Source organism: Cetorhinus maximus, chromosome 22, assembly GCF_964194155.1.
Source record: "Cetorhinus maximus chromosome 22, sCetMax3.hap1.1, whole genome shotgun sequence".
Taxonomy (NCBI): Eukaryota; Metazoa; Chordata; class Chondrichthyes; order Lamniformes; family Cetorhinidae; genus Cetorhinus; species Cetorhinus maximus.
In genome coordinates this window covers 33,246,989-33,271,652 of record NC_135900.1, presented here as the reverse complement: position 1 = coordinate 33,271,652, position 24,664 = coordinate 33,246,989, and the positions used below count along the sequence as shown (strand labels likewise).

Here is a 24,664-nt window from a genome sequence, read left to right as displayed (position 1 = left end):
ACCCCATGGTTTAGACAAATAACGTAGTACAGTATTTTTTAATAAAGGAAATCTTTATAGGGCAATAAGACCTTGTCACTAATCCATGCAAGTACACCCCTGAAATGGTATAATGTAAGAAACTTCAGCGCACTAGGTAGCGAAGAGAAACTCCTAAGGGTAGAACCATGATAACACTCTTGAGTACTTTGAGAAGTAAAACTAAAAAACAGGTTAAAAAACAGGACCACAAAGGTAGTAATCTCTGGATTACTTCTGGTGCCACGCGCTAGTGAATATAGAAATAGGAGGTTAGTCCAGATGAATGTGTGGCTGGAGAGATGGTGCAGGAGGGAGGGCTTTAGATTTCTGGGACATTGGGACCATTTCTGGGGGTGGTTGGACCTGTACAAGGCGGATGGGTTACACCTGAGCTGGAATGGGACCAACATCCTTGCGGGGAGGTTTGTTAGCGCTGTTGGGGAGGGTTTAAACTAACTTGGCAGGGGGATGGGATCCTGAGAGGAGGTTCAGCAGAGGGAGATGCACAGTCAAAATTAGAAGAGAGAGCAAGTGAGCCTGGAAGGCATAGAAATTATTGGCCAGTTAAGGTACAAGGGAGTTTGGCAAGGTTGGATGGTATTTATTTGAATGCAAGGAGTCTGACAAATAAGGCAGATGAGTTGAGGGCACCAATTAACACATGGAAGTATGATGTCATTGCAGTCACAGAGACATGGTTGAGAGAGTGGCAGGATTGGCAGCTCAATATTCCAGGATATAGGGTCTTCAGGCAAGACAGGAAAGGAGGTAAAAGAGGAAGGGGTATTGCAATATTAATCAAGGAATCAATTACAGCAGTAAGGAGGGATGACATCTTCGAAGGGTCCTCGAATGAAGTCATATGGGTAGAACTTAAAAACAAAAAAGGAGCAATCACATTGCTGGGAGTGTACTATAGGCCCCCAAACAATCAGAGAGAAATATAAGAGCAGATATGTAGGCAAATTTCAGAGAAGTTTAAAAATAATAGGGTAGTAATAGCGGGGGATTTCAACTTCACCAACATTAACTGGGTTAGTCATAGTGTAATAGGTTTAGATGAAGCGGAATTCTTAAAGTGCATCCAGGAGAGCTTTTCAAGCCAGTACATAGAAGGTCCTATAAGAGAGGGGGCAGTCTTGGACTTAATTTTAGGGAATGAAGCCAGGCATGTGGTAGAGGTATCAGTGGGGGAGCGTTTTGCAGTTAGTGATCATAACTCCGTTAGATTCAAGGTTGTTACGGAAAAGGACAAGGATCGGCCAGAAATCAGAGTTCTAAATTGGGGGAAGGCCGATTTTAATAAGATCAGATATGATTTGGCCAGAGTGGACTGGGAGCAGCTACTTTTAAGTAAATCTGCATAAGAGCTCATTCAAGAAGGAATTAGAGAGTACAGGGCCAACATATTTCAGTAAAGACAAAGGTTGGGACCAACAAATCCAGGGAACCCTGGATGTCGAGGGATATATTGGATTGGATAAAGAGAAAAATGGAGGCTTATGGCAGATACTGAGAGGAGTATAGAATGTGTAGGGGGGAACTTAAAAAGGAAATCAGGGGAGCAAAAAGGGGGCATGAAAAAACATTGGCAGGTAAAATAAAGGAAAATCCAAAGTTATTTTACGAGTACATTAAGAGTAAGAGGATAACTAGGGAAAGAATGGGGCCCATTAAGGACCGTGGTAATTTGTGTGTGGAGCAGGAAGACATAGGTGGGGTTCTAAATGAATACTTTGTGTCGGTGTTCACAAGTGAGAGGGATGACGTGGGTATGGAAATCAGGCAAAAGGACTGTGATATAATTAAAGAAATTAGCATTGAAAGGGAGGAGGTTCTAAGTGGTCTGGCAGGCTTAAGACTAGATAAATCTCCAGGCCCAGATGAAATGTATCCCAGGCTCTTGAGTGAGGCAAGGGAGGAGATAGCAGGGGCATTGGCAATAATTTTCAATACCTCTCTGGCCACATAAGAGGTGCCAGAGGACTGGAGGACAGCCAATGTGGTACCATTATTCAAGAAGGGAGGAAGGGATAAATCAGGGAACTACAGGCCAGTCAGTCTAACCTCAGTGGTTCGGAAACAATTGGAAGCAATTCTGAGGGACAGATTTAACCTACACTTGGAGAGGCAGGGATTAATCAAGGATGGTCAGCATGGATTTGTTAAGGGGAGGTCATGTCTGACCAATTTGTTTGAATCTTTCGAAGAGGTGACCAGGTGTGTTGATGAGGGCAATGCATTTGACGTGGTCTACTTGGACTTCAGCAAGGCTTTTGATAAGGTCCCGCATGGGAGACTGACAATGAAGGTAAGAGCCCATGGGATCCAAGGCAATTTGGCAAATTGGATAGAGAATTGGCTGAGTGGCAGGAAGCAGAGGGTTATGGTCAAGGGGTGTTCTTGTGACCAGATGCCTGTCTCCAGTGGGGTTCCACAGGGATCGTTGTTGGGTCCCTTGCTGTTTGTGGTATATATAAACAATTTAGACTCGAATGAAGGAGGGTTGATCAGCAAGTTCGTGAATGACTTGAAAATTGGCGGGGTGGTAAATAGTCAGGAGGATAGCATTAGATTACAGGAGGATATAGACGGGCTGGTCAGATGGGCTAGTCAGTGGCAAATGGAATTTAATCCGGACAAGTGTGAGGTGATGCTCTTGGGTAGGACAAACAAGGCACGGGAATACACGATGAATGGTAAGACCCTGTGAAGCACCGAGGATCAGAGGGACCTTAGTGTGCATGTCCTCCGGTCCCTTAAGGTAGTGGGACAGGTAGATAAGGTGGTTAAGAAGGCATATGGGATACTTGCCTTTATTAGCTGAAGCATAGAATACAAGAGCAGGGAGGTTATGCTGGAACTTTATAAAATGTTGGTTAGGCCACAGCTAGAGTATTGCGTGCAGTTCTGGAATCCGCATTATAGGAAGGATGTCATTCCGCTAGAGAGAGTGCAGAGGAGACGTTTCCTGGGCTGGAGAGTTTTGGTTATGAGGAGAGATTGGATAGACTGGTGTTATTTTCCCTGGAGCAGAGGAGATTGAGGGGGGACATGATTGAGGTGTATAAAATTATGAGGGGCATAGATAGGTTAGACAGGAAGGAACTTTTCCCCTTGATGGAGGGATCAATAACCAGGGGGCATAGATTTAAAGTAAGGGGCAGGGGATTTAGAAGGGATGTGAGGAAGAATTTTTTCACCCAGAAGGTGGTGGGAATCTGGAACTCACTGCCTGAAAGGGTGGTAGAGGCAGAAACCCTCATAACATTTAAGAAGTATTTGGATGTGCACTTGCGATGCCATGGCATACAAGGCTATGGGCCTAGTGCTGGAAAATGGGATTAGAATAGTTAGGTACTTGTTTGGCCGGCGTGGACTTGATGGGCCGAAGGGCCTTTTCCTGTGCTGTAGACCTCTATGACTCTATGACTCGATAAGTCATGATAATGTAAGGCACTGAAAAGAAAAGGGAAAGGAGAAGAAGAGCTGTTTTCGCAGGCCAGCCATCCCGTATGACCTGGACTACAACTCACTACTTGTCATGTTCGTATGTTTTTTGCTGTATAAAACACTACTGTATATAACACTACTCTGTTATACCCGCTCTTAAACTCTGATTAACCTCAGCATGCCCACCACAATGATTACACTATATAACAATAACAATTTATACTTAAATTAAAACATCAATAAACTAGAAATATTAAAATTGTAACACATTTTTGGTTTTATACTCTGCTTCTATTTATATGTCCAAAGATCCCATATGCTTTAGTGAAGGCATTGAGCTTTCAGATAGCGGTGAAGTATTGCTGATGTAATGTTTTGTCTGTGGCCTTTCCACTTATGGCATTTTTTTATTTATTGCCAATCAGTAATCTTCATATAGCCTATGTGAAGAAGCTACAAATGAACTTTTATCTAGTAGTTTGGTTTATTCACAGCTGCACTCTCAGAACAGCCCAAGAGGGAGTTTCACAGGCTGTGCAAACTTTTATATAGTTAGAACTCCTAATGACTTTGATGAAATCCATATTATAGTCTCACAAGATAGTGCCTTAAAAAGGTCAGAGTATTCCTGTCAGAGAACCAACTTAGAGAAAACATACCTGACTGATGAGATTTATCAGCTGCTCAGGTCCTATGTCAAGTCCACCCAAGAGGTTTTGGACTAATGACAACAGCTATCTTACACTGTAGAGACACAAGACTCAAACAACTCAATTGACTGACTCAGTCATTCCCATAACTGCTTTCTCTCGTATCAGTCATTGAGAAAATTAAACTTGATTTAAAATTAACCTCCGCACAGCTGGGGAATCAGTACAACATTTTAGTGCAAGTGTCACTATCCTTTAAAGAGTGATTAAAGTGGACTTGTTAAGAAGAAGTAATTGGTTCTACTCCACCCAGCTTTTTATGTTATTCCAAAAAGATATTCTATTACTGGATAATGAAGGTTTAAAATGTAAAATGTAAAATGAAATAGTCTTTTTAAAAAAAAACTCTTATTGATAAGTGGGTCAATCCATAGAGATTAGACTTCCTTTTGCAGTGAAGGAATTTGTTTCTCTGAAGATATTTATTTTTCTATTTTAAATATCCTTTCCCACTAGTGACAGCAGATGTGCTTTATTTCTCTAGAATGGCTTACTTAGTGTTACTGCAGAAAATATTTTTGTTAGCAGTTTGTACTAATGTTAAACAATTCCCTAGAAGGAAAGGGTACACTTTGACCCTTGCTTGCTGTGACTGGGGCTGCTTCCTTATTTACAGTATTGTTACAACACAGAAGGACGCCATTTGGCCCACCATGTCTGCACAGGCTCTTTGAATGAGTGATACACCTAGTGCCATTCCCCTGCCTTCTCCCATAACCCTGCATATTCTTCCTTTTCAGATAATAATCCAATTCCTTCTTGAATGCCTCGATTGAACCTGCCTCCTGCGCACTCTTAGGCAGCACATTCCAGATCTTAACCACTTGCTGCATGTAAAGTTTCTCCTCATGTCTCAATTGCTTCTTTTGCCAATTGTCTTAAATCTATGCCCTCCCATTCTCGATTTCTCCACCAATGGGAGCAGTTTTTCCCTATCTACTCTGTCCAGACTCCTCACAATTGTGAATACCTCTATCAAACCTCCTCTCAACTTAATTTTCTCCAAGAAAAACTTTCCTAATTTCTCCAGTCTATTGGTGTAACTTAAGTTCCTCATCCTTGGAACTGTTCTTGGGAACCTTTTGTGCTTCTTTGATATCCTGGGGTCTGAAAAAATATAACGTGCATATTTTGCTTTCCTTTATGATTGTCCCTCTGAATAGGAAGCTCGTAGAAGCAGTGCTTTGAATACTTGAGTGAGCAGCATATTATCAGGAAAGAAAATTTACAAGACAAGAAACCAGAGTGGATGAAGGCGAGGGCAAGTAAATAGAGAAGGTAAAGGAGATATGCAAACAGTGAGAACATAAGAGGAGGAAAGTGATGGCAGTAGATAGAGGAACCAGAGATGATGAATGACAAAATGGAGGATGGCAAGAGAGGCAAAAGACACAAGTGAGAAATGGACAGCTTAATACATAGTTCAGAGAAGCCATTCAGGACAGTCTGAAACCTGAATTGGGAAGAATTTCCAACAAGATATGTGCAGTTTTTTCTTGAATGAAATATATTTAAGTCCATTGATAGACCTTCAAGAATCAGATGAATCTTGATGTACAGTTATAACCCAGTGTTCCTTCTTCCAAAAGAAAACATTTTGTCCCTTTCCACAAGTGATCCATGTGGAATGCTGTCTTCATGCTCCAGTTCTGCATTAAACAAGCAGGTTACATAAGTATAAAAAGATAAATCCATTCTGGCCTATTTCCAGAATTGAGGACCACAAAAAAAATTATTAAAGGAGCTATTGAGACACTACTGGTTAGGCATTGGGGTTGAGAAAGAAATTATCCAATGTCCTCTTGACCTTTGAAAATTTAAAACAATTTTAACAATAGAAGCTGGAATATTTGAAATAATGAAACCTGTATGCCTAAGCTTCAGCAACAGCAGAGTTCAAATTGTTGAGGCTGTTAAAAGAATATCTACAGAGGTGCTTTATGCCAGATTACATCACTTTCTTGGTGAGTGAAGCATTTGACAGGAATAATCATTAAGATATTTCACCTGGGTTGTAAGTTCTGTTGTGCCGCATCATACGCCCATGAACCTATAAAGAAGATGGATATTTTACCTTTAAGAAGCAGCATGGAATATGAGAGTATGAATTTCCTTGCCTCAATAAGTAATTAAATTCCTCCCCACAATCCCCGCTTTTTCACGGCTTCTCCCAAATGTGACTGTGCATGTGTTTTAAAAAACCAGATGATCGGCTAAAACCTCGTCAACACACAAAACACGTGTACTGTTTCTCTCCACTTTGAACAGGGGTCTTTGCTTTTATGTTCAAAGGCTGATGATGTTCAGCTCATGATGAATCAAGTGACTCAGTCAGATCTGGATGGGATGTGACAAGATGGACTCCTGGGGATCAGGTGACCTTGTTTTGTGTTTTCACAGGCAGGGACTGACTCATGCCTGGGCATGTCTCTGGGAAGTCACTTAAAATGCAAACAGCATTCTCAGGTGCTGAAGACTGCCTCACTCCATTTCAATCAAAAAGACTTAGAGTAATAATAGCTGATATACTTGCAGGCCTCATGGAGCTAGAAATGCAAAAAGGGTAATTGGAGGCTATTTATAACTGGAATGTTGTTGGTTATATCAAACATTCCCTGTTGTGTGAAAATTGTTTAGCCCATCAAACAATGTGTGTGGACAATGGGAGCATTGATACTGTGGTCACATGACAGAAACTAGCTTGTGATAGGAAATACCTAATTAATTCACAAGTCAGACCGGGGCAGTCCGTCTGGGATATAAAGATGACAGAAGGAAGCCACCTCACCCAGAAAAAGGAAGAACCCTGCCTAGAAAGTTCACCACAGCAGAGAAATGGGTGTTATTTCTTTTACTTGTACATTATATCTTCTCTATAGGGTCTTGACCACAACTTCAACTGGAAAAGCAAGAAGCCTGCTATTGCATGGAGTTAGCTGCTCTGAGTTAATTGTAAGAAACATCCAACCTCCATTGTCTTCAATGAACCAAGGGCAATCCTCAGGCCTGCGGTGCTTTAAACTACCATGTCGAGAACTGATATAACATTAACTTTTCGGACTCTGTCAGAAATCTAAGTGCATTCATTACATCTTTTGTAATAATGGACAGGATTTTTTGCTTGGCAGGCGCGCACATGCGTGCCCAACCTGCTTGAGGGTGAAATAAAGCGTAATGATTTTGGCCGAGCATATTGATGTCATCGTGCGATATTTCACTAGGCGGCCACACGATGGAGATGGAAGCGCACTCGCTATTAATTGAGAGGACAGTTAAGGCCCTTGACACACCAATTGTCTCTGACTTTACATAGCCCGTGTGATTTTTTTGGCCGTCGCATGGGCAAAACGGGCAGGCCACAATTAGCAAAAGCTCATTCACGGGTGGAATAAGAAGGGCCAGTGACATTGTCAATGTGAGTAGTGAGGAGTTTTGGATCAAACTTGCTGCTGGGCGCTCCTGTGAACTGGACAGCTTCATCTCACTTCAGAGCTGCATTCTGAGCATTTCTAGGCTTAATTTCAGGACTCATTGTTGTCTTCCAGGCCCCCGGAGGATACAGACCACGTGGGCCTTTCCAGGCATCAGACAGTCTCCTGTTACCCTGGTAATGGGGACTGTGGTCTCCGCTGGAGGCACCTCCTCCTCTGAGGAAGAGAGGGGCAGAAGGGAGAGGAGACCAGGTGTCCCAATGCAGGGGAGTGACCTGTGGGAGGAGAGGCACAGGTACAAGGGGGGGCAGGGCCAGCAAGAAGGCCAAGGCAGAAAGGGCCACAGAAGACGTCACTATCTTGCTTCCAGGGTTTATAGACGTCGATGCAGCTACCCGCAATATGTTTGAGGTGCAATGCCGAAGGAGGCTCTGTCTCTCAAGGAAGACAGTGACCTTCATCTATCAGAAAATCAGGCCTGAGATCAGCTTCAACTGTGTGGGTGGACACAGCGGCCCTCAACTTCTATGCTGCTGGCTCTTTCAAGGGTTCAATGGGTTATCTGTGTGGAGTGTCCCAATCAGCTGTCCACAGTTGCGTCAAGCTGGTAACAGAAGCTCTGTTCAGGCGTACATTGACTTTCATTCATTACTGTATGGACGAGGCAAGCCAGGCCAAGCAAGCCAGAGGCTTTACAGTGATTGTTGGGTTCCCCTGCATTCAGGTTGCAATCAACTGCACACATGTGACCTAACCAAATACTTCTTAAATGTTATGAGGGTTTCTGCCTCTACCACCCTTTCAGGCAGTAAATTCCAGATTCCCACCACCCTCTGGGTAAAAAAATTCTTCCTCACATCCCCTCTAAATCTCCTGCCCCTTACCTTAAACCTGGTTATTGATCCCTCCACCAAAGGGAACAGTTCCTTCTTGTCTAACCTATCTATGCCCCTCACAATTTTATACACCTCAATCATGTCCCCGCTCAATTTCACATGAGACACTCCCAGGTGCCGAGGCTCTTCAGTGCTCCAGCCCGATTGGATGGATGGCTGCTGGGTGACAAGGGCTATCCCCTCAGAAGGTGGCTCATGATGCCTCTCCGCCATCCAAGAACAGAGGCTGAGCAGCGGTACAACAGGAGTCATGCCTCCACAAGGGCAGTGGTAGAGAGAATCATAGGTCTTCTCAAGGTGTGCTTCCAATGCCTGGACTATTCAGGGGGTGCACTGCAATACCCCCCAGAGCTTGTGTCACTGATAGTGGTTGCATGCTGCGCTCTCCACAATCTGGCACAAGCGAGGGGGATCCCAGTGGAGGAAGAAAATCTTGATGCAGCTGCACAGGCAACAGATGATGAGTCCAGTATTGAGTCCGAGGACGAGCACGGTGAGGAGAAAGCTGAGGGCGTGGACACTGACCTGGGTAACCTCCAGGGAGGCAGGGACACCCAGGATGCTTTGATCCAACGCTCCTTCAGCTAGCCTACCAAATAAGAACCACCACCAAATGCCAGGGCTGCAGGCTCCATACTCGGGCCCTGACAGGGCTATTTCCTTGGTCAACAACATACACTCTGCCTTTGCAATAAAGTTTCAGGAGACAGATGTCCTTCATTGCATAATGGCCTTCCCTGCACCTGCAGAACAAATGAAGCATACAGAGGCTAATAGCATAAATTAAAATCTCGTTTAATTGTAAATGTGAAACAGAACTGAAATGAACATTAACCGGTGTTTTTAATCACACCATGAAAAACCAAAATGGGGAAACAATATCACCCGTGATAAGTCGGTCTTGTGCTTAAGGTGCTTTCCATTTATGTTTGCAAGTGCTATGTCTAGGTGCTCCCCCCTCGCTGGAACCGGCATTGGAGGCAGCCTGCTGACTCTGCTGTCTTTTTGACCTTGATTAACTTGATGGTCATCCTCTGGCCCATGGAGCCTGTGAAGGCCCCACCTGGAACGGAGTGGCCAGTGCCACAGCTGGCACCTCCCCAGTTGGCGCAGCCTCATCAGATGCTACGGTCACTGGCATAGGGGTGGAGCAGCTGTTGGCGTCATTTGGAGGGCTGTGAGAGGAGCCCTCAGAGATGACAGGCAGCTTGTGCGCCAACGTGAGGTCGCATTGAACCTCTCACCATTGATGGACGGGCACCTAGCTGGGATACTGGGTGCCCAATCCATCTCCCTCACTGACACTGACCAGCTGAGGTCATTGGTGGTGTGATAGAGTCATAGAGGTCTACAGCACAGAAAAAGGCCCTTCGGCCCATCGAGTCTGCGCCGGTCAAACAAGTACCTAACTATTCTAGTCCCATTTTCCAGCACTATGCCCGTAGCCTTGTATGCCATGGTATCGCAAGTGCACATCCAAATATTTTCTAAATGTTATGAGGGTTTCTGCCTCTACCACCCTTTCAGGCAGTAAGTTCCAGATTCCCACCACCCTCTGGGTGAAAAAATTCTTCCTCACATCCCCTCTAAATCTCCTGCTCCTTACCTAAAATCTGGTTATTGATCCCTCCACCAAGGGGAAAAGTTCCTTCCTGTCTAACCTATCTATGCCCCTCATAATTTTATACACCTCTGTCATGTCCCCGCTCAATCTCCTCTGCTCCAAGGAAAATAACCCCAGTCTATCCAATCTCTCCTCATAACTAAAACTCTCCAGCCCAGGCAAAATCCTGGTAAATCTCCTCTGCACTCTCTAGTGCAATCATATCCTTCCTATAATGCAGATTCCAGAACTGCATGCAATACTCTAGCTGTGGCCTAACCAACATTTTATACAGTTCCAGCATAACCTCCCTGCTCTTATATTCTATGCCTTGGCTTCTTAGCTACTTTATCTACCTGTCCCGCTATCTTAAGGGACCGGTGGACATGCACACCAAGGTCCCTCTGATCCTTGGTACTTCACAGGGTCCTATCATTCATCATGTATTCCCGTGCCTTGTTTGTCCTGCCCAAGTGCATCAACTCACATTTATCTGGATTAAATTCCATTTGCCACTGATCAGCCCACCTGACCAGCCCGTCTATACCCTCACCTGACCAGCCCGTCTATACCCTCCTGTAATCTAAGGCTATCCTACTGACTATTTGCCACGCCACCAATTTTTGTGTCATCAGTGAACTTACTGATCAACCCTCCTACATTCAAGTCTAAATCATTCATATATACCACAAACAACAAGGGACCCAACACCGATCCCTGTGGAACCCCACTGGACACAGGCATCCGGTCACATAAACACCCCTTGGTCGTCACCCTCTGCTTCCTGACACTCAGCCAATTCTGGATCCAATTTACCAAATTGCCTTGGATCCCATGGGCTCTTACCTTCATTATCAGTCTCCCATGTGGGACCTTATAAAAAGCCTTGCTGAAGTCCAAGTAGACTATGTCAAATGCATTGCCCTCATCTACACACCTGGTCACCTCTTCGAAAAATTCAATCAAATTGGTGTGTGGGCTTGCAGGTCTGAGTGCATCCCCAGGGACCCCTTATTGAGTCCCTGGAGCAGCCTCTCCATGACAGTTGTGACTCTCTCTATGAAGGAGGCATTGTGCTCGGCCATGAGGGTCAACGCAGTGGTCATACTTCACAGGGACTCCTCCACAGCGGACACCATGGCATGCATTCCCTCATGTATCTCCGCCAGATCCTCTTGCACACCCTGCTGGACTTCCAGCATCTGCTGGCTAATGGATGACTCAAGAGGCACATCATCAGCCATCGACTGAGCATTGTCCTGGTCCCCAGTAGAGCTCCGACTGCCGGCACCAAGATACTAGACGGCAATCTTATACCCACCGAGGTGCTGGTATCTGTACTGGTGTCTGCTTGACAGAGAGGGTGTGATGCATTTGCGTGCTCAGCACAGTGGTCCTCCAGGATCAGGGTTGGGCCTTCTGGCTCCTTATAGCGACTGCCTGCTGGTGAGCCTAAAAGGGACAAGAAAGACATGTCATTCATTTAAGTCATCACACTGTCACTGTGCATGCCAGGCACTCTGGTGAGGGAGAGGTAAGCATCATGGTGCCCTCATCTTTCCATTGTCAATGGGGACTCCACGTTTGAGGCTCACATCAATATAGAGACTGCATTAGAATGATTGCAATAGCTGACATTTTCACCTCAGTGCACTGCACTCTTACCCTCATCTGGCACCCCAATCTCACTGCGGCCGCTTGACCAAAGTACATGCTGCCTCTCCAGCTCCAGGGCCTCCTGCTCGTAACGTGTGAGGACTAGGAAGTGTGGTGGTCCCCCACCAGCCTGTGACCTCTCAGCATTGTTATGGGATGTTTTCCCCTGAAAGGCTAGAGGAGCATTGATTAGTCCACTCTCTACTTGCGTCGCCATTGCAGCCTGGCCAACCCCACCTGAGGAACACCTCGCAGGGCTCAGCCAATTCATGACCCTGGAGCCGTAAGGCACTCATTCCAAGCAGCCAGGGCTCACCCCCTTGGCCAGCTCCTGCCTCATTGACATTTGCCACTCACACTCTAACACCTCTGAGGACCACGGCCGGGGGGGCGGGGGGGAAGGGCAGCTCTTAGTTGTTCTGCAAAGTGACACATGCCAACACGGTACTCACCCTTCCCGATCGCAGCAGATCATTGAAACGCTTCTGGCACTGCACCCATGTGTGCCTCGCCACATCGTGGCTGCTAACCCTGGATGCTACCTTCTCCCAGGTCTTTTTGGTGAGGTGTGGGGGCCTCTTCCTCCCATCTCTGGGGACAAGGGTTTTCTTTCTGGCTGCAACCTTCTCCAGCAGGGCAGCGAGGCACTCATCCAAGAAACATGATGCCGACTGCCCAATTGACCTGCCCTCCAACTGCAACGGGATCCTTGGAGGCTTCCACGTCCTTCCATGGCAGCCTTCCAGGGGCTATCTGGGCTGGTTTTGAATCGGCTGCCGGGTCGCCATTGGACCCGGCAGGCATCATGGCCCCACCCCCGCCCGGCTCTTCTCGCTGATTCCCCAGCCGCCTTTCACGCTGGGCGGGCCTTAATTGGCCTGCCAGCATGAAATCGCGGTGTGCTGCCAATCGCGGGCGGCAGTCAGCTTCTGAACAACCGCTGCCCGCCCCCACTGAGCCCGCACGCCAAGGGTAAAATTCTGCCCAATCTTTTCTTGGGTGTGCGGGCCTTGTGTGGATCACTGAGTGGATACTGTTGTGTTTACATTTCAGGTGTTGGTGCTCTGTTAATGTAAACCTGCATCTTGTGCCTGTTCTTAAAAGTCACAGCAGTCAAGGCTTAAAAAACTTCTTGTTGCAGTTAGTCAAGAGGTGGAAAAGGGGGGAATTATCCCACATATCTCTCCTGTCCACAACTGTTCAAAATGGCATATCCAGCGCTCATGAGAAGGTCCCTTTGACCTTAGTTTTATTTTTAATTCTGACAGTTGTAAAAGGTAGATAATGCAAAAATCTGACCGGATGGGTTAGAACTAAAAGTCTTTAGAAGAAAGGAAGAAAGTGAAACTTGCATTTATGTTGCATCTTTTACAAAATCAGAATGGTCAGAAACCGTTGCCATCAATGTACAATGTTTTGAAGCATAGTCACATTTATAATGTAGGAAATGCAGCAGCCAATCTGTGCACAGAAAGGTCCCACCAACAACAATGTGATGATGATCAAATAATCTGTGATTTATGCATTGGTTGGGAGATAGCACCCTTATCATTCGCAAACCTTCCAATGTGCTTCTTAGGAGCATTATCAGACATGAATTTGACAACAAGTCATGTAAGATGATGTTAGGGCAGATGACCAAACCTTGGCCAAAGGGGTTGGTTTTGAGGAGGTAGTGAGGCAGGAAGGTTTAGGAAGAGAATTCAAGAGCTTAGGGCCTAGGCAGCTGAAGGCACGGCCACCAATGGTGGAGTGAATAAAATTGGGTATGCTCAAGAACACCAAAATTAGAGGAGTGCAGTTATCTCGGAGGGTTAAAGGGCTGGAGGTGATTAGAGTGATAGGAAAGGGTAAGGCCATGGAGAAATTTTGAAAACACTATTAAAGTTTACAATAGGTCATTTGATCCATCAAGCCCATTTATCCAGAATTAATGGTGACTATTCCATGCTGTACTTGCCTGTCCCCACTCCCACGATGTCCCACCAACACTTATTCTTCCCTTACTGTAAGGAACATTATGTTATTTTTGCTACCTCCCCTGAAAATCAAAAAGTAATACTTGTATCTCTCATCATCAATCACCCTTCTCAAAATAAATTCACTCAGCACCCTTTTTCTAAGAATCAATTAACTTTTCTGGGAGTTTGTTCTACATGCTCAATATGTTGAAAGACATTTTTTCTTCTAATTTTCAATCTTGCTTGAGTTTTCTGAATTGGGTGCTTGTCGTGCCTGAATCTTATGCTCGTTATCCAAGTTAAATAGCATGTAGTTATACAATGGTTACATTTGAGAAATGCAATTCTCATGCCAGAAAGGGCCTGTTGTGAAGAGATAGCTATTGCAGAAGTTGAATGTACTCATTTCAGACACTGAAGTTTCAATAGCCATTCAAATATTTCCTGAAGAGTACATTTTCTTGCACTGCAGAATTCAACCCTCACATTCCGTGGGTCCCTCCTTGGCATTATTGTCAGAAATTCTACTACAACAATAACAACTGCCTTTACGTAGTGCCTTTGCAATAGAATACATCACAAGGTGGGGAAAGAAACACATAAAGGAACACATACCTAGCCACAAAGAGAACGTGGGAAGGATAACTGAAGGCATTGCCAAAAAGATGAGTTTTGATAAAACTGGAGAGGCACAGGAAGTTGGGCAGTGAGGTTCAGACAATAAGGCTAAGGCAGCTGAAGGCTCTGCTGCCGAGTAAGATGAGGGAAGGGCCAAGCACACATGAGCAAAGCTGGAGGGCCAAAAGGTATAACATGGAATATAAGGCAGGAGAAAGTTGGTGATATAGAATGGAAAAGAGGGACTGAGTATGAGAATGAAGATTTTAAATTCATTGTGTTGGGAAATGGGGAACCATTGTATGTCAGTAAGTGGCAGGATCATGGACAATAGGGATATAGTGTGGGGTGGTCGCATTTTGAAGCAGTTGGAGACTGTAGATGAGGGAAGGCTAGCAAGCAAAGCAATGGAGAAATTGATTTTAAGGATGAATTTCATTTGTAGTACAGCTGAGCTATGGGTGTTGGTGGAAATAAGTGTTATTTAGTACATGGCGCTCTGATTTGGACAGGAAAACAAGATTTTGCATAGTCTGGTTTATCCTGAGCAACTGGCCAAAAGGATGGGAATGGGATAGGACTGGACTTAAAGGCGTGGAGCAGAGTTTATAGAGGGTGAAAGTGATTATTTCAGTTTCCTGTTGTTCAGGTGGAGAAAACATTAATTCCACTATATGAAGGGCATGGAGTTCTTCCTGTATCTGGGTCAACATCCATTCTTCAATGAACACCACCAAAACAGATTAACTGCGCATTTGCCCCCTTGTTGTTTGAGAGCTTGTGCTTAAATTGGCTGTTGGCTTTGCCTTTAAAACAACAGTGATTGCAATTCATCTATAACTCACTGCCAGTGGAGCAATTTGAGATGTTCTTGAGATGTGAAAGATGCTATAGAAATGCATCTTACATACAAGCATATGAATTAGGAGCAGTAGGCCACTCAACCCCTCAAGGCTGCTCCACCATTCAATAAGGTCATGGCTGATCTGACTGTAACTTCAACTGCACATTCCTGATAACCTTCCACCCCTTTGCTTATCAAGAATCTATCTGCCTCTGCCTTAAGAATATTAAAAGATTCTGCTTCCACCACCTTTTGAAGGAGAGAGTTCCAAAGACTCTCTACCCTCCGAGAGAAAAAGATTCTCCAAATCCCTGTCTGAAATGAGCGGCCCCTTATTTTTAATCTGTGACCCTTAGTTTTAGATTCTCCCACAAGAGGAAACATCCTTTCCACATCTATCCTGTCAACACCCGTTGGGATCCTCTTATTCTTCTGAACTCCAACGGATACAAGGCTAGTCTGTCCAACCTTTCCTCATAAGACAACCCGTCCATTCCAGGTATTAGTCTAGTAAACCTTCTCTAAACTGCTTTCAACACATTTACATCCTTTCTTGAATAAGGAGCCCAATACTGTACACAGTACTCCAGATGTGGTCTCATCAATGCCCTGTACAACTGAAGCAAAACCTCCCTACTTTTGTATTCAATTCCCCTCACAATAAACAATAACATTCTATTGGCTTTCCTAATTACTTGCTGGACCTGCATACAAACTTTTTGCCATTCATGTACTAATACACCCAGATCCCTCTGCATCACAGAGCTCTGCAAGCTCTCACCATTTAGATAATATCCTTCTTTTTCATTCTTCCTTCCAAAATGGACAATTTCACATTTTCTCACATTATGCTCCATTTGCCAGATTTTTGCCCACTCACTTAACCTATCTACATGCCTTTGTAGCCTCCTTACATCCTCTTCACAACTTACTTTCCGACCTATCTTTGTGCCATCAGCAAATTTAGCAACCATACCTTCAGTCCCTTCTTCCAAGTCATTTTCATAAATTGTAAAAAGTTGAGGGCCCAGCACTGATCCCTTGTCACACCGCTTGTTATATCTGCCAACCAGAAATTGACCTATTTATGCCTATTCTCTGTTTCCTGTTAGCTAGCCAATCTCCTATCCATAACAATTTATTACTCCCTACAACATGAGCTTTTACTTTCCACAATAACCTTTGATGCAGCACCTTATCAAATGCCTTCTGAAAATCTAAGTACAGTACACATTTTGGTTGCTCTTTATCCACAGCACATGCTACTTCTTCAAAGAACTCCAATAAATTGGTTAAACACGATTTTCCTTTCACAAAACCATGTTGACTCTGCCTGATTGCCTTGAATTTTTCTAAATGCCCTGCTATAGTGTCTTTAATAATAGTTTCTAATATTTTCCCTATGGCAGATGTTAAGCTAACTGGCCTGTAGTTTTCTGTTTTCTGCCTCCGTCCCTTTTTGCATAAAGGGGTTACATTTGCTATTTTGCAATCGGATGGATCCTTCCTCGAAACTAGAGAATTTTGGAAAATTAAAATCAAAGCACCAACTATCTCACTAGCCACTTCTTTTAAGACCCGAAGATAGAGTCCATCAGGACTCAGAGACTTGTCAGCCCGCAGCTTCCACAATTTGCTCCGTAACACTTCTCTGGTGATTGTAGTTTTCTTAAGTTCCTCCTTCCGTTCCATTTCCTGAGTTACAACTATGTTACTTGTATCCTTTATCATGAAGATCGATGCAAAATACATGTTCAATTAATCTGCCATCTCCTTATTTTCCATTGTTAATTCCCCAGACTCACTTTCTATAGGACCAACGTTCACTTTGTTAACTCTTTTCTTTTTAAAATATCTATAGAAACTCCTCCTATCTGTCTTTATATTTCTAGCTAACTTTCTCTTGTACTCTAATTTTTCTCTCTATATTAATCTTTTAGTAACTCTTTGCTTTTTTTAATATTCTGTCCAGTCTTCTGACCTGCCACCTACCGTTGTACATCATATGCTTTTCCTTTAAGTTTGATACTATATTTAACTTTTTTTGTTAGCCATGGATAGTGGGTCCTCCCCTTGGAATTTTTCTTTCTCATTGGAATGTATCTACCCTGTATATTCTGAAATATCCCCTGAACTGTCTGCCACTGCATCTCTATTGACCTATCCCTTAATGTACTTTGCCAGTTCACTTTAGCTAGCTCTACTTTCATGCCCTCATAATTGACCTTATTTAAGTTTAAAATACAAGCCTTTTCTCCCTCAAACTCACTCACTCATTTAGTTTTCTAGAACTGCTTTATCCAATTCAAGGTTGTGGGCTACCTCAAACTGAATGTAATATTCAATCATATTATGATTGCTGCTACCTAGCGTGCCTTTATAGTGATGGCATCAATTAATCCTATCTTGTTGCACAATGCCAGGTCTAGTATAGCCTGCTCTCTGGTTGTTTCCCAAACATGCTGCTCTACAAAACTATCTTGAAATGTTCTATGAATTCCTTATCTAGGCTACCTTTGCCCATCTGATTTTTCCAGTCTATATGTAGATTAAAACCCCCATGATTATTGTTGTACTTTTCTGACAAGCTCCCATTATTTCTTCCTTTATACATGGTCCTACTGTGTGGTTACTAGTAGGGGGCTTGCACACCACTCTCACAAATGACTTTATCATTTCTCATCTCTACCCAAACCGCTTCTACACCCTGATTCCCCGAACTTAGGTCACCCACCTCTATCATGCTGATGCCATCAACAGAGCCACCCCTCCACCTTTTCCTAGCTTCCTGTCATTCCTAAATGTCATGTGCCCTTCAATATTCGAGTCCCAATCTATGTCATCCTGCAGCCATGTCTCGGCAATGGCTATCAGATCATATTTATTTATCTCTATTTGCACTATCAATTCATCTGTTTTGTGTTGAATGCTTTGTGCATTCAGATACAGAGCCTTTAACTTTGTCCTTTTATTATTTTTGTAACTTTTAGCCTTATCTGCTGATTTACTCTCTGTCCCTTCCTGTCATGGTTTGTTTATCCTTTTCCATATTAATACCTTTCTCTTTTGCCTTATCTCTAGTCTTTGATCGACCACATTTTCCCAAGTTTGATCCCTTTCCCCCATTATTTAGTTTAAAACCCTTTCTACTTCTCTAGTTATGTGGCTCCTGAGAACACCGATCCCAGCATGGTTCAGGTGTAGACTGTCCCAACGGTACAGCCCCTACTTTCCCCAGAACTGGTGCCAGTGCCCCATGAACTGGAACAAATTTCTCCCACATCAGTCTTTGAGCCACGCATTCAGCTCTTTAATTTTATTTACGTTATGCCAATTTGCACATGGCTCAGGTAATAATCCAGAGATTATTATCTTTAAGGTGCTCCTTTTTAATTTAGTGCCTAGCTCTTCATACTCTTTATGCAGAACCTCTTTCATAGTCTCTGTTGTTAGTACCTACATGGACTGGATCCACCCCCTCCCACTGCAAGTTCTTCTCCAGCCCTGAGCAAATATCCTAAACCCTGGCACTGGGCAGGTAACATAGACGTCTGGATTCATGCTCTTGACTGCAGAGAACAGTATCTATACCCCTGACTATGTTGCCTCCTATCACTACTACATTTCTTTTCACTCACCCCACTTGAATGGCATCCTTCACTATGGTGCCATTGTCAATCCACTTATCCATCTTGCAGTCCTTTTCCTCAACCACACAGGTAGTATGCACTTTGTACCTCTTGGACAAAGTTAGGGGCTGAAGTTCTTATATCACTACATGCTGGTTCCCCTTACCTGCCTGACTCTCAGTCACCTCCTCCTGTCCCTGACTATTGACCAGCTCCAAAGTTCTGCCTAACCTAAGGGAAGTGACTGCCTCCTGGAACAAAGTATCCAGGTAACTTTCCCCCTCCTAGATGTCCCGCAATGTTTGCAACTCAGACTCCAGCTCAGCAACTCGGATCTGAAGTTGCTTAAGCTGCAGACATTTTCTACAGACATGACTTTCCGGGATTGTAGTGCATTCCACAGATTCCCACATGATGCAGTCATGGCACACCACCAGCCCTGCCATTTCTGTTGAACCTTATGTGTTTAATTAGTCAAATAGCTATTATTTACACAGATAAAATAATAGAAAGTTGCACTCACCTATTTTGGAGACAAGGAAGGAAACTCATGAACCACTACAGTCTGAAACAAAGTAGAAAAAAGAGCACCTCTTTCCCCCCCTGCCCCTAATTCCCACCTGAACCAAATTCCCAATTTCTCACTCAACCTACGTCCCACTCAGGCGTAGTCTCGGGTACTGCGTGCCTCTTTCTGCGTGCAGGTTTAAAATCTCTCTGCTTTTATAGAACCGCTGATGACTCACTAGTTAGCTCAGCTTTCTGCTCCAGTAATTAATACCTATTGATGGCAACTACTTTCAGTTGATTGACAGATAACTGCCACTTCCGGCAGCTCCCTGTTTAACTAGGCTATTCAACTAACAATGTTTGAAAGTAAGAACTTAACTCTCAATCTAAATTTAAAGTTAAGGAAAGCTTACCAGAAATTCCCACCTGAACCAAGTTCCCAGCTTCTCACTCAAGCTACGTCTCACTCAGGCATAGTCTCGTGGACCGCATGGCCCGTTCTCATATTGATTTCTATTTCTTTTAAGAAGCAACATGTAAATGAGGAAAAGCAGGGAACTGTGTGCATAAGGAGAAGTGGAACCTTACAAGGAAAGTCCCAGTCAAAAAGTTGGTATCACTGGGGTTGACCCAATTGGAAGAGAGGCTCATGTTTTTTGTAGACTGACAGACTGATAGATATCCATTATTTTAAGAAGTAGAATATTAGTTTACTGTGTTTTTCCTATTGGTCTAGACAGAACACAAGGGAATTATAACTTGGGCCTAATGCTTATATATGCGCATCAATGCTTGCATGATTCTGAAATATTTCAGTAACATAGTGATTGCTGAAATTGTCCCAGGAAGGCATGATTGTTGTGTCTGCGAATGGTTTATTGGTAGCCCATGACTACATAAAAATTACCTAATGTGGAAAGAACTTTGCAGCATGCAGCAAGCTGATTGTTCACATTTCAAAGCAATAAGCAGAAAAAACTGCAAATAACCAGGAATAGGCATGAAAATACATTTGCACCTGGGAATTCTGAGCAGATTGAACACTTGAACAGAAGCCAAGTTTTGGCAAAAAGCCAGTCTCTTTGCATAAGTGTGGAAAGACTTAGTGTTCTGGAGAACTGAGCTGCTTAGAAACAAACTGTGTGGGTGTAGATGCGTGTTTCTTATAATATTCTGTACTTGTCTCTGATGAGTAGCTTTAGCTAGCTTGAGTATGTACTCGGTCTTGTCAATTTGCGGTAAAATAGTGTATAGTACTTCAGGGGGAATAATGATAATAACAGCAAACATCATTAGGAAGAGATAAGGGCATATGGCAAGAAGCTTTGTCAGAAAGATACACTATTCTATTTAAGGTACAAACCCAGATATGAGCACAGAGATCTCAGGAGAAGTAATTTTGCTCCTTGTTTCAGTGAATTGCTGTGTTGGCAATACTATACCAATGTAGTACATGGAGAATAAAGCTGACTGAGCCAACTTGTGACATAATTAAAACACTGTATGAATCATATTTATCTGTTACTATAACTAGGCAACAAAATATTATCTTTTTGTTTACGAATTGCACCAATGCCTGAAATGACAATTCCCAAAGATGAAGGTCAGAAATTAAGTGGTATAGATTTTAGCCAGTCTTGGTAATGCTCAAATCATTTTGACAAATAAATATGGGAAAATAATTATTTATTTTCAACCTATGCTGGGAGTCAATGCGCATGCATTTTCTTTAATTTACTTCTTCTCAGCCTCCTTGTATGAATGGTTTCGATTTTTTTTCAGTGATTCACTCACTTCACTTTCCTCTTTTTCTGTTCTTTAACCTCTTTGCTTTGCAGTTTTAAACATCCTCGTGTATCCTGCGTTGCAAAATGATTGGTGAGGATCTGTAATCAATATCCACAGACTCTGAAGATGTTTCTCACCTGTGAAAATAAAATATTGTGCACAGGAAAATAATTAACAATTCTACGTTCCCAGATCATTTAAATACTGGAAGAACAACCCAATAGCACCAAAGGATTATTCCTGACAATTGTTTTTGCTTATGTGCACTCCAGTGTTTGTAAATTGTATTTCACACTTGGAAAAATCATTACCAATTAACTCTCCAGCATTTATCCAGAGTTTTGAACTCCACAATGTTAAACTCCTTTCATTTCTTAATTGAATTTGTATTTTTCAAGCTTTGTAGTGTTTTTTTTTATATCTTGATGGCACATATAACACCAATAGGAACAGAGCCATTTTTTAATGTAAGGTTAGTTCAATTAAAGCTTTCACTTTCTCTGGCACCATACATGAATACAGAGAAGGACCTTAAAAATAGAAGTATAAAAATATCTGCATCAATTTCAAGCAGTTTCCATGCCATTAATGTGGTAATTCTAAGGGTATGCCAATGCCTTCTGTTCAATGTCAGATTATTTTGGATGTGCATTAACTGTCTGGATAATGCACAAGGCAGCCCCTGCTCTGATTTTAAGGTGTACTCAGGATAAGTCTCAAAATGAACCCTCTCCTATTGGACCACCTTGGTACTTTCTCAACATGCTTTTCAATGTTTTCATGTGAACAAGGAACAGACCCTCCCACCTGCTTTTCCCCTATCATTGAAAGTTGGCATTTTGGGTCCAGAGCTCTGTGCACTTGGGAAAACGTGTATGTATACAGCTTGTTTGTGACAGACATCAGTGCAACCCAAAGTTTGCTATAAAACTTGGGTTTGTTGACTGCACATCAGATTCCACCGATACCAGGGACAGAATTTTTAAAGGAGGTGGAGGTCCAGGTTGGAGGAGTGGTGAGCCCGCAATTTGGCACTGCCAGTCTTTGTGCTGGTTCCCCGCCATGACCCCAAACCCAAGCCATGTTGAGGGAGGCTGGTTCTGGGTCAGATTGGCTACCCACCAACAAGCGGCAGGTAGCCAACTTCCCTTCATTAAATGTTATTAAGAGGCCTACTAATGCCCTGTATCTATCATGACTGGTGTTTCCGGTCGAAAATGCGGGCAGCCCACGTCAACTTGGACCACATCCAGGCCAACATGGTGGACTCAGGTTGGGAAGGGAGTGGGTCAGTGATTGAGCATGTGAGGGGTCCCCTTCCCTGTACCCGTAATGAGTGCTGGGCCATAGCACTAGCCACTGGCCGTCCACTGGAGGGGTTTCCTCTTGGTCCTCCAGCATCAGGAGCTCACCTCACCAGTTTTGAAGGATGAGTCCACTCCCTGGCCTTTAATAGGCTGAAACTTTCAAAATCATGGTGGGCATTTAAAGTAGGCGTGTGGGGTCAGGACCAGGAACTACCCCCATGTCCAGTTTCCGACAACTTACTAAAGGTTCAGGCCCAGTAGTTAGCCACTGGTTCAAATACAGCGCAAATACAGTCTAATACGCCTAATACTCTCACGAATACCAAACAAAAATGATTTACCAGCACATTATAAGTCGAAAAATCCCCCTGGTCCTTTCCAGTGTTTTATTTGCCCACACAACATATTAAGGAAATAGTGTGGATTTTTGCTCCCAAGTTGGGTGTGCAGAGTCACAGAATAACAGAATCACAGAATCACACAGTGCAGAAGAGGCCCTTCAGCCCATCGAGTCTGCGCCGACACGTGAGAAACACCTGACCTACCTACCTAATCCCATTTACCAGCACCTGGCCCATAGCCTTGAATGTTATGATGTGCCAAGTGCTCATCCAGGTACTTTTTAAAGGATGTGAGGCAACCCGCCTCCACCACCCTCCCAGGCAGCGCATTCCAGACCGTCACACCCTCTGGGTAAAAAGGTTTTCCTCACACCCGCCCTAAACCTCCTGCCCCTCACCTTGAACTTATGTCCCCTCGTAACTGACCTTTTAACTAAGGGGAACAACTGCTCCCTATCCACCCTGTCCATGCCCCTCATAATCTTGTACACCTCGATCAGGTCACCCCTCAGTCTTCTCTGCTCCAATGAAAACAACCCAAGTCTATCCAACATCTCTTCATAACTTAAATGTTTCATCCCAGGCAACATCCTGGTGAATCTCCTCTGCACCCCCTCCAGTGCAATCACATCCTTTCTATAATGTGGCGACCAGAACTGCACACTGTGGCCTTGCCAAGGTTTTATACAACTCCAACATGACCTCCCTACTTTTGTAATCTATGCCTCGATTGATAAAGGCAAGAGTCCCATATGCCTTTTTCACCACCCCACTAACATGCCCCTCTGTCTACAGAGATCTATGGAAACACATTCCAAGGTCCCTTTGTTCCTCAGAACTTCCTAGTGTCATGCCATTCATTGAATACTTCCTTGTCAAATTACTCCTTCCAAAGTTTATCACCTCACACTTTTCAGGGTTAAATTCCATCTGCCACTTATCTGCCCATTTAACCATCCCGTCTACATCTTTCTGTAGCCCAAGACACTCAACCTCACTGTTAACCACCTGGCCAATCTTTGTGTCATCCGCAAACTTACTAATCCTACCCCCCACATAGTCACCTATGTCGTTTATATAAATGACGAATAATAGAGGACCCACCACAGATCCCTTTGGTACGCCACTGGACACTGGCTTCCAGTCACTAAAGCAGCCTTCTGTCATCACCTTCTGTCTCCTACAACTAAGCCAATTTTGAATCCACCTTATCAAGTTACCCTGTATCCCATGTGCATTTGCCTTCTTTATAAGTCTCCCATCTTGGACCTTGTCAAAGGCTTTGCTGAAAGCCATATAAACTACATCAACTGCACTACCCTCATCTACACACCTGGTCAGCTCCTCAAAAAATTCAATCAAATTTGTTATGCATCACCTCCCTCTGACAAAGCCATGCTGACTATTCCTGATCAAACATTGCCTCTCCAAGTGGAGATAGATTCTCTCCTTCAGAGTTTTCTCCAATAGTTTCCCCACCACTGGCGTGAGACCCACTGGCCTGTAGTTCCCTGGCTTCTCTCTACAACCCTTCTTAAATAGCGGAACCACATTAGCTGTTCTCCAGTCCTCTGGCACCTCCCCCGTGACCAGAGAGGAATTAAAAATTTTGTTCAGAGCCCCTGCGATCTCCTCCCTTGCCTCCCTCAACAGTCTGGGACACAAATCATCCGGACCTGGAGATTTGTCCACTTTTAAGCCTGCCAACACCTCCGATACCTTGTCACTCCCTATATCAATTTGCTCAAAAACCTCGCAGTCTCTCTCCCTGAGTTCGATATCTTCATCCTCATTCTCTTGGGTGAAGACGGATGTGAAGTATTTGTTCAACATTCTAGTAATGTCCTCTGACTCATAGATTGCCCCCTTGGTCCATTATGGGCCCTACTCTTTCCC

The 24,664-nt window shown here is 43.8% G+C and overlaps 1 long non-coding RNA gene across 1 annotated transcript in view; it reads right to left on the bottom strand.

The window, feature by feature from the left end:
• LOC144696365 (uncharacterized) overlaps positions 1 to 19,398 on the bottom strand; it is a 51,081-nt gene extending 31,683 nt beyond the window's left edge. The window contains exons 1-2 of the long non-coding RNA XR_013580157.1: positions 19,346 to 19,398; positions 6,192 to 6,234 (exon numbers count right to left, since the gene is read on the bottom strand). This is a non-coding gene — a long non-coding RNA (uncharacterized LOC144696365). The remainder of the gene's footprint in view (positions 1 to 6,191; positions 6,235 to 19,345) is intronic.
• Positions 19,399 to 24,664: the final 5,266 nt, after the last annotated feature.